The sequence below is a fragment of the Sorex araneus genome, chromosome 3 (genome assembly GCF_027595985.1).
Source record: "Sorex araneus isolate mSorAra2 chromosome 3, mSorAra2.pri, whole genome shotgun sequence".
In the NCBI taxonomy this organism is placed as follows: Eukaryota; Metazoa; Chordata; class Mammalia; order Eulipotyphla; family Soricidae; genus Sorex; species Sorex araneus.
Genome location: NC_073304.1, coordinates 226,230,986 through 226,240,254, shown reverse-complemented (window position 1 = coordinate 226,240,254; position 9,269 = coordinate 226,230,986). Strand labels below are relative to the sequence as shown.

At 53.8% G+C, this 9,269-nt stretch overlaps 1 protein-coding gene across 2 annotated transcripts in view; it reads left to right on the top strand.

The window, feature by feature from the left end:
• The first annotated feature begins 1,306 nt into the window (after positions 1–1,306).
• Positions 1,307–9,269, top strand: part of TEX2 (testis expressed 2) — a 102,451-nt gene continuing 94,488 nt past the window's right edge. For both annotated transcript variants that reach the window (XM_055130042.1, XM_055130041.1), the window contains exon 1: positions 1,307–1,433. The gene's annotated coding sequence lies outside the window, so the exon portion shown is untranslated. The remainder of the gene's footprint in view (positions 1,434–9,269) is intronic.

Genomic DNA, 9,269 nt, shown 5'->3' with positions numbered 1-9,269 from the left:
TGATGTGACCTCAGTTGTAAGAAAAATAAACGCAATAAAATCCTCAGGGCTGAGGTAACCCGCTGATGTACCCTGAACGCCCAGCCACATGGTGTGCCTGGTTTAGAGATAAACGGTGTGAACCAGCATCCCCACGCCGGGAGGCTCGTTCCATCTGCCTGAGACCTCGGATGTTGCCTCTGGAGTAGTTTATCCAGGCGCATCCTAAGCTCTAGGAACCCTGAGCAGAGTCAGCTCGGGTCAGATGCGGGAGGCGCCTGCATGGGGGCCGGAGTGGGGGGAGCCTAGGAATGTGCTTTCAAGCCACTTTCTGGGATCGGACGGTAGATGCGTCTGCCAGCCGGCGGTGGAGCCCAGATGAGAGCCTGGGCCGCTCGCGGGGACTGGGGCTGCTCGCACCCCGGAGCCACGCTCCAGGGACGGGAAATGAAGTGCCCAGAGCCGGGCGGGAAGCGCTGCAGCCAGCGGGAAAGAGGGAAAACTTACACCTCCCTCCCGGGGAGTGTGTGTGTGTGTGTGTCTCTCTGTGTGTGTGTGTGTCTGTGTGCGCCTGTGTGTTAGGTTGTGTGTGCTTAGGGGTGTGTGTGTCTGCGCGCGCGTGTGTTACGGTGTGTGTGTATGTTAGGGTGCGTGTTTACGGGGTGTGTGTGTGTGTGTGTGTGTGTGTGTGTGTGTGTGTGTGTGTGTGTGTGAAGCGCTGCAGCCTCTCGGAAAGAGAAGAAAAATTTAAACCTCCTTCCCGGTGTGTGTGTTAGGGTGTTGTGTGTTTAGATGTGCCCGTGTGTGTACGCGCGCGCTCGTGTTAGGGGTTGTGTGAGAGGATGTGTGTTTAGGTGTGCGTGTGTGTTAGGGTGTTTGTGTTTAGGTGTGCCTATGTGTTAGGCTGTTTGTGTTTAGGTGTGCGTGTGCGCGCGCGCGTGTTAGGGTGTATGTGTTTAGGTGTGCGCGTGTGTTAGGGTGTGTGTGTTTAGGTGTGCGTATGTGTTAGGGTGTGTGCGTTTAGGTGTGCGCGTGTGTGCGCGCACGCGTGTTAGGGGTTGTGTGTGTGTTAGGGTGTGTGTGTTTAGGTGTGCGTGTGTATTAGGGTGTGGGGGGTGTGTGTTAGGGGGTAGTCTCCTACTAACGCAGCCCAGCCCGGTGGGCGGCGGCCCCTTTAACAGGCCTGACCAATCGCCCGCCCGTTTCCGCGGGCGCTCCCCGGCGCCCGCGGGTAGGGGCTGGATTGGCCGGGCCTGGCGCGCGCCCCGCCCCGCCCCTCCGTCCTCTGATTGGGCAGCGCGGGCGCGGGCGCGGGGCGGGGCCGCGGGCGGGGCGGGGCCGGGCGGCCGGTGCCGGGGGCGGGCGGCTGGACGGCGGCTGGAGCCCGAGTCGCCGCCGGAGTCGCAGCCGGAGCCGCGGCGGGCGCGGACGATGAGGCCAGCCGCGGACTCGGGGTGAGCGCGCAGGAGGCCCGGCAGGGGGCGGCCGCCGCGGGGCCGCGGGGCCGCGGCCATGGCCGGAGACTGGCTGCCGTTGGCGCGGCGGGGCGCGGGGGTCGGGCCCCGCGGCTCGGGCTCGGGCGGTGGCCGCGACGCCCCCGGCTGCCCCCTGCGTCCTGAGGGGGCCCTGCGGCCGGTCCTTCCCCCCCGCACCCAGACTGGCCGGGGGGCTCGGGCTCGGGGGCCGCGGCCCCGGGCGCTGCCCCCCGCGGAGCTGTCAGCGCCCGGCTCCTGCCCGTCGCAGCCCGCGGGCTCGGCAGGCTGACCCGGGCACCCGGAGCCGCGGCCTAACGCGGGCCGCCCCGGCCCGGGAGGCGGCGTCCGCGGCCGGCCCCGGGGGACGGACACTCGCGCGGCGCCGGGGAGCGGCGGGGGCGGCGGCGCGTCCCCCCCACACCGCGTCCGCGCTGCCCCTTTTGCAAACGGGAGCTTGGAAAACTTGGCCCCGTTCGGGGGGCGCAGGGGGGGCGGTGGGCTTGCGTTGTCATGGTGACCCAGGCCGGTGTTGGGCGGGGGGGGGGGGCGCGCCAGGGCCGGCGCCCGCCCCTCGCGCCCGCCAGCCGCGGGGCCGGCGAGTCCGCGCGCCGCTTCGGGGACGCGGCGCGGCGCGGGGGGCTTGGCGCGGGGGGGCTCGGCGCGGGCCGGGGCTTGCTGGGGGGTTGGTGGGGGGGGGGATGCTCGGGGCCGCTCTAACCCGGGAGGGCCGTTCTGTGGGCTAGTGTCCACGCAGAGGGCTCGGAAGAAGCCCGACGTGGACGAGACACGTGCGGAGACCCACCAGGGAAGGCGAAGCAGCGACTTGGGGGCTTCGAGGCGGGGTCCAGGTTCCAGGGCCGCCCCGCCCCGTGCCCACCGGCCGGGGAGCTTATCTCTCTCGGCGGGTGTTGGAGCGTGAAACTGCCCCGTTTCTTCTCGGCTCTCACCCACCCGCTTCAGCTGCTTCATTCGGGAAAAGTCTCTCCAGTTCTCCCCCCAAATTGATGTCGGTCTAGACTTAGAGAAGTCGGGGGGGGGGAGCTTCCTCAAGGGGTGGGGGGAGGGTGTCTGGATTTCTTTGCCGCTGAGTCTGGCCTTTCCCTCTGGCCTCTCTTCCCCCAGAGCGTTCGTGGGGGTTTGGGGGTGTGCACGTCGGGGGCTACCCAGTGAGCGCCGGTGCACACTTATCTCCATGGAAAAGTGCTCCGCCTGGGGGGAAGGAGATTAACACGGCGCTGACTCTGATTACAAGACCGCGCTGAGTGGTTGGGGGACCAGTGACCCTAGGGCTGGGGCAGACAGTGGGGTGGGGGTAGGGGGCCAGGTTGGAGGTTGGAAGAGCGTCATGTGAGCATTGGAGCCTTAGCTGGTGCAGTGCATGTCGGGTGTTAGAGAGTTTCAGGGCCTGAGAGGCGGCTCAAAGGGCTGGAACCCAGGCATGGCCCCCTGGGTGTGGCCCCTGAGTCCTATTGAACTGCCCTGTCTGGTTCCAGGAGTATTACTCAGAGTGGCCCCCGGCCCGGAGCACTGCTTCGGAGTCCCCTCCCCTCCCAGGAGATTCTGGTTTTAGAATACACTGGAAAAGGGGTAAGAAAGATTAGACTTTTAGGTAGAATAAACCAAAATAAATTTCTTTTGGTCAAAAGAAATTGAAGTTACAAAAATATTCAAAACATTGAATCACTTTGGGGGATTGTTTTGTTTTGGGTTTACTCTCAGCTGTGCTCAGGGCTTACTCCTAGCTCAGCACTCAGGGATCACACCTGGCCGTGTTTGGGGAACCATTCATGGCGCTTGGGGTTGGCCATGTGCAAGGCAAGTACCTTACGGGCTGTACTATCTTTCTGGTCCTCACTCAACCCATTTTTATGCAGAAACTTGTAGGTACCACTTTTTTCTTTTTTTTTGCTGAGGAGGCACTGGGGGCTTACTCCTAGCTCTACACTCAGGGATCACTCCTGGTGGGTTTGGGGGGGCCATATGAGGTACGAGGAATCAAATCCTGGTCAGCTGCATAGGAGATAAATGCCTAATATGATGTTCTATTCACTTGGAGGTGTCATGGATAAGACAGAGAAGAAAAGAGGGCGGAGAGTTTGTTTCTGTAGGCCATTTGATTCCTTCCCTCCAAGTGCAAAACTTTGTCTTCTGGAGATTTTCTGACACCTTTGAAGAAAAAGGAGAAATTCACAAAATGGAATGATAAGTCAGTTCTTCACCCTATAGATCAGTTTCAGAGTCAAGTTAAATCTTCAGATTGGGTTTCTGTCTGGCTCAGGATGAAAACTGTGTTCATCCCTTTATCTGTTGGCCAGTGTCTGGGTAGTGTTCCTGTCCGCTGCTCCCTTTCTGTCAGTTCATTTATTCAGAGGTCTGGAACTCTGTCTTCCAGGTGCTTCCAGTTCACCTCACTGAGACTCATTTCAGGGTCTTTCTACTGTATGACACTGCCCCCCTTTTTATTCCCCTTCCCCTTCTCTCCCTTTCTCCCTCCCCTTCCCTCCTGGTGAGAATTGTTGATCACAGGGAATGTTTGTTCTTTGCGTCCGTCCTAAACTAGGAGAGCCTGTGTGATTTTCAGCTCCTCAGGTGTACTTTCTCAACCTTTACCTCTTAGCTGCCCCGGGAGGGAGATGGATCGTGATAGTGGTCTTAGTTTATGGGGGTAGACAGTGAGGCTCAGAGCATCCCAGTGACTTGCCTAGGGTAATAAGCTAGTTAGATGATTAGCTGGCTAGGAGCAAGGGTTTCAGTCTAGAACTTTCTGATTCCAAAATGTGCCTTTTCCATGGAGCTGCGTAGCTTTCCCAAGAGAAGCAGCAGCTTACCAGAGCTGATGTAGCAGAAGTGCCTTCTTTGGGCGCAAGACGTCAGCTTCAACTCGGGAGAATCGCCTTAGGCGTGTGCTCCAGGCGGAGGAGAGGAGGAGCCGGCTCCTGCTTCCTGGCATCTTTGGGTAATCCTGTGCCCACTGGGAGTGTCAGTTTAGTGTCACCAACAGATGCCCAGACTCCCAGGTCTGTGTCCCCCAGTGTGTCAACGACCGCTTCTGTTACTTTGGGGGCACTCCTTTCTCTGTCCGTGTTCCTCAGTTTTGCTGTCTGTAAAATGAGACAGTGCTCACATGTCAGCAATGCTAAGTGAAATCTGCCTATTTTTACCTTTCTGGCAGAAACATGTCTTACAGTCTATAAGTTTCAGTTGTAGTTGGCAGTTGACTCATTTAACTTTTCTAAATTTTAGGCACTGTGATGACTTTTTTAATTAATTAATTAATTTATTTTTAATTAGTGAATCACCATGAGGGTACAGTTACAGATTTATACATTTTTGTGCTCATGTTTCCCCCATACAAAGTTCGAGAACCCATCCCTTCACCAGTGCCCATTCTCCACCACCGGTAAACCCAACATCCCTCCTACCCTCCCCAATCCCATCTCCCCCCACCCCACCCTGCCACCGTGGCAAGGCATTTCCTTTTGTTCTCTCTAATTAGGTGTTGTGGTTCGCAATAGAGGTGTTGAGTGGCCACTGTGTTCAGTCTCTAGTCTACATTCAGCCCGCATCACCCTTCCCCCGCATGGCCTCCGACCGCATTATACTTGGTGATCCCTTCTCTGAGTTGCCCTCTCCCCAGAATGTGAGGCCAGCTTCCAAGCCATGGAGTCAACCTCCTGGTACTTATTTCTATTATTCTTCTATTCTTGGGTGTTAGTCTCCTACTCTGTTATTCTATATTTCACAGATGAGTGCAATCTTTCTATGTCTGTCTTTCTCTTTCTGACTCATTTCACTTAGCATGATACTTTCCATGCCGATCCACTTATATACAAAATTCATGACCTCCTTTTTTCTAACAGCTGCATAGTATTCCATTGTATAGATGTACCAAAGTATTTTCAACCAGTCATCTGTTCTAGGGCACTCGGGTTTTTTCCAGATTCTGGCTATTGTAAACAGTGCTGCAATGAACATATAAGTGCAGATGTCATTTCCACTATATTTTTTAGCTTCTCTGGGATATATTCCCAGCAGTGGTATTGCTGGGTCAAATGGGAGCTCAATATCTAATTTTTTGAGAATCGTCCATAGTGTTTTCCAGAAGGGCTGAACCAGTCGGCATTCCCACCAGCAGTGTAGAAGGGTCCCTTTCTCCCCACATCCTCTCCAACAGCGGTGATGACCTTTTTAAAAAAAAAAAAAAATTGATGTGCCTTGTGGACCTCAGATGAGGTGAACTTTGGTTGTAGATTATGGGAGGTTGTGCAGATTCTGTGCAGTCTTTCATGCCCTATTATCTACTGAGCCCCCAGACACAGCTGCTGCTGCATCACAGAGTGTCTGGGTGAGGGTAGGAGGAGCTGGGAGCATCCTGTAAGAGGGAGACCTGGAATGTTTTCTCCTTTGCCTAGAGTTCTATCCTTCGGCTGACTCTTGTCCCCACAAGAAGCATTAACTCTAGGAGCTAATGAGCCGTAGTCAGACAGCCCTCTCTTTCCTGGCTATTCATTAAGGTCTCTGTCAATTTTAAATCCCAAGTTAAAAATCAGTATTGTTATAAGGAGATTGGAAAGTAGCTGGTGTGAGTCTTAAAGCACATCAAGGTTATACACAGGGTTCCCTGTGCCCCTTTCCGAACTTCTCAGAATGCTTCATTGTGTTGCGTGAAATGTCTTTGAGCACCAGTCACCAGGGGGACGCCCTGCTCTGCACGACACAGGGATGGGGTCTGAGACTGACCTGTTAGCCCCTGTGCTCTGATGTACGTCACCTCACCTCTCGGCTTGGAGATGGCCACATCTCATCAGAAATGTGGCCATCAGAGACTGTGTGTTTATCTAAGGCGCTGAGGAACTGCAAGGATGCCGATGTCTCTGTTGGCTTTTGGTCTTTGTCAGCAGACGGCAGCAGGTAGGTGTGAGCAGTGTGGGTAGCTGTCACTTCTGGAGCCTGGCTGTGTGGCTGGGCGCTGTTTCTGCTCCCAGACCACTCTCACCCTCTCTCTGGGTAGCAGATACAACGTGTCCTCAGATAGTATCTTTTTGTTCAATGTAGTTTCATTGTAATGACGGGGGGGGGGGGGGGGGGGGCGAAGAATCCCAGTGATGGTGAATGAAATGATGTTATTCTGTTGTGGCCCTGGCTTCTTCCTGCTATCTCACGGGGGACACGGTGACCTTACTCCACCATTTCAGTCTTATTTTCGGGTGTGGGGAGACTGGTTCAGGAAAGTGAGTAGCTGCCCAGAATGAGTTAGCAAGGCTTGTATTGGGACTAGAACGTGGGTTTCAAGTCCTTGGGGAAGAAGGGTTTTGTTTGTTCTTTTTATAAAGGTTGTCAGAAATTGGAGCACTGTCAGTGACAGCAAAATTGTCAGAGAGAAGTGTCACCTTCCCGGGAAGCTGGTAGGATGGCAGGCTGGCTGGGCTCCATCAGTCACGCAGCCTTTGTTGAGTCTGGAGAACTGGCGCGGAAAAACTTTGCACGGAGATTGCTGGAAGGGGCTTGGGCGGTGCTTCTAGTGGCAGGGCGAGTACTTGTCCACCACACAGGAGGCCTCCCTGCGATACCCCGTGCCCCAGCACCACTGGGTGTGAACCTGGCAGAAAGATGTTTCAGAGGTGATTGGAAGTGACAGATGAGGGCCTTGTAGGTTTACCCCAGCAGTGGGGACACCAAGCAGAACTTTCTTTCATCATAAACTTATTTAGCCCCTTAAATTGTTCCTACAAACAGCCTTTCAGAATCACATTACACCAGTTTCCTTTCTCTTTTGGTGGTTTAAAGCTGCCATAGGTTGACTTGTTCTCTTACTCAGTTTTAAGGTTTTTTTGTTTTTTAAAAACAATATCTAGTGCTATTGGGGTCAGAGAGATAGTACAGCAGGTTGGACTCTTGCCTTACCTGTGACCAGCCTGGGTTCAGTCCCCAGCACCCCTTAAGCTCCCGTGACTCCCCTCCAGGAGTGATCCCTCAGTGCAGAGCCAGCAGTTTGCTCTGAGCACTGCTGGCTGTACCCCCCAAAAATGAACAACCACCAACATGTACTGCTATCTTTGAAAATATTCTACCAGAATCTGGCTCAGTGGGCTGTCGCTTGCATGTGTGAGGCCCTGGGGTCAATCCCAGGCACTTTAGGGGAAAAAATCATGAAGCAGAACAGTCTGAAATCTGTGGACCACGGAAATGACTCAACGGTGTGGAACACATGGTTTGCAGGTGGGAGCCGAAGATTCTCTTCTGGGAGCAAGCCCCATGCCGGGAGCAGCCCCAGGGCGTCACCGGGCGTGGCCCCTATACAAACTAAAGTGTTCCCAAAGGTGATTAAATTTAGGATTTGGGGCTTGAAATTTAGGGCATTTAAGAGCCTTTCCATCACAAGTTGACCCGCTGAACAATAAACATTCTGTAAGTGATTGTGCTTTAGGCATTGAAAGTCTGACAGGGGAATGGAACTGACGTGCCTCTGCTAGCACTCAGCGCATTCTCTAGTGGAGACAACAAAAGTCAACAGCTGTGTGCATTGTATGTATTAAATTGTGCAATCTTCTGAAGGAAAAACACAGCATCCTGGTAAATACTGAAGGAAGAAATACCGAGGGCAGCTGCAAGAGGGGGCTGACGGGGGAAGTGCGGTGCCCCGGGAAGGGCCAAGGAGAGGGAAGGCGGGAAAGGCAGGCATGAGGTCACTGGGAGAGACTGGTGGGGGTGGGCAGAGCCCCAGGACCCAAGACTTAAGGGGCTTTGGGAGCCAGCTTCCTCCATCACTCCTTACCTTCCTCCCTCCCTCCCTTCCTTCTTTCCTTCCTTCAGTCCTCCACCCCCACCCCCATCACTCCTTCCCTTCCCCATACATATACAAGGGAAATTCTCTGCCACTGAGCTAGGAGTTTCTTAATCTCTTGACACCTCATTTTCTAGATGTATGGGAGATCCTGAGGGCTGAGATCAGGTGGAGGAAGGCCCAGGGCCCGGTGTGCTGATTTCTGGGCACGGGGGTTGATTGACTGCAAGGTGCTTATTGCTTGAGCTATTCCTGGTCTCATGCTCCTCGGTCCTTCATTCCCTGTGTAAGGAAGTGCACGGCTGATGGGCCTCAGGGGGCACTGTGCATGGCCGGTGGTCGAACATGTGAGTCCGTGTGCCTTGCCTCTGGCTGGAGTGGGTCTGTTTCTGCCCCTTGGTAACAGCCACCGGGATCGTCGGAGAACTTGAGAAAATGAATCACTGCTTTTGGTTCTTTGATCCGGCTTGGGATGTTTGGTAGGTAAAGTAATAGGAAACCCCTGGCATCAAAGTTTGTAATTGGGGGCCAGAGGGATAGTACACTGGGTACGGTGTTTCCCTTGCCTGTCCCCAACCCAGGTTTGATCCCTGGGACCCCATATAAAAAAACAAAAACAACAACCACAAAAATAGTTGGTGATTATCCTATAGACTATTACTTAGAGCCAGTTGAATCTGCTTATATGTATATTATAGTTCTTTTGAAAAACAAATATTTTACTCTGGAAAAAAATTCCAAATATACAAATGTCAGGGATTATTTAATGATCTCCAAGTATCTGTCCCTAGTTATGTAATTAATGATGTTTTGCTAATCTTGTTCTATGATACTTTCACCCTTAAACCATCTACCAATGATGATTGGTGGGTTTTCTGTGACAGTTTGAATTTATCTTTGCAGCAATGTGATATGGTACATATGGCTCTAGAGGGAAAAACTTGCTCATAATTATAGGACTGGTTTTTGTGATTGAAAATGAGAATTGGAATTGAGCATTTCTTACAAACTTCTTATAATCTTGCTAGTGA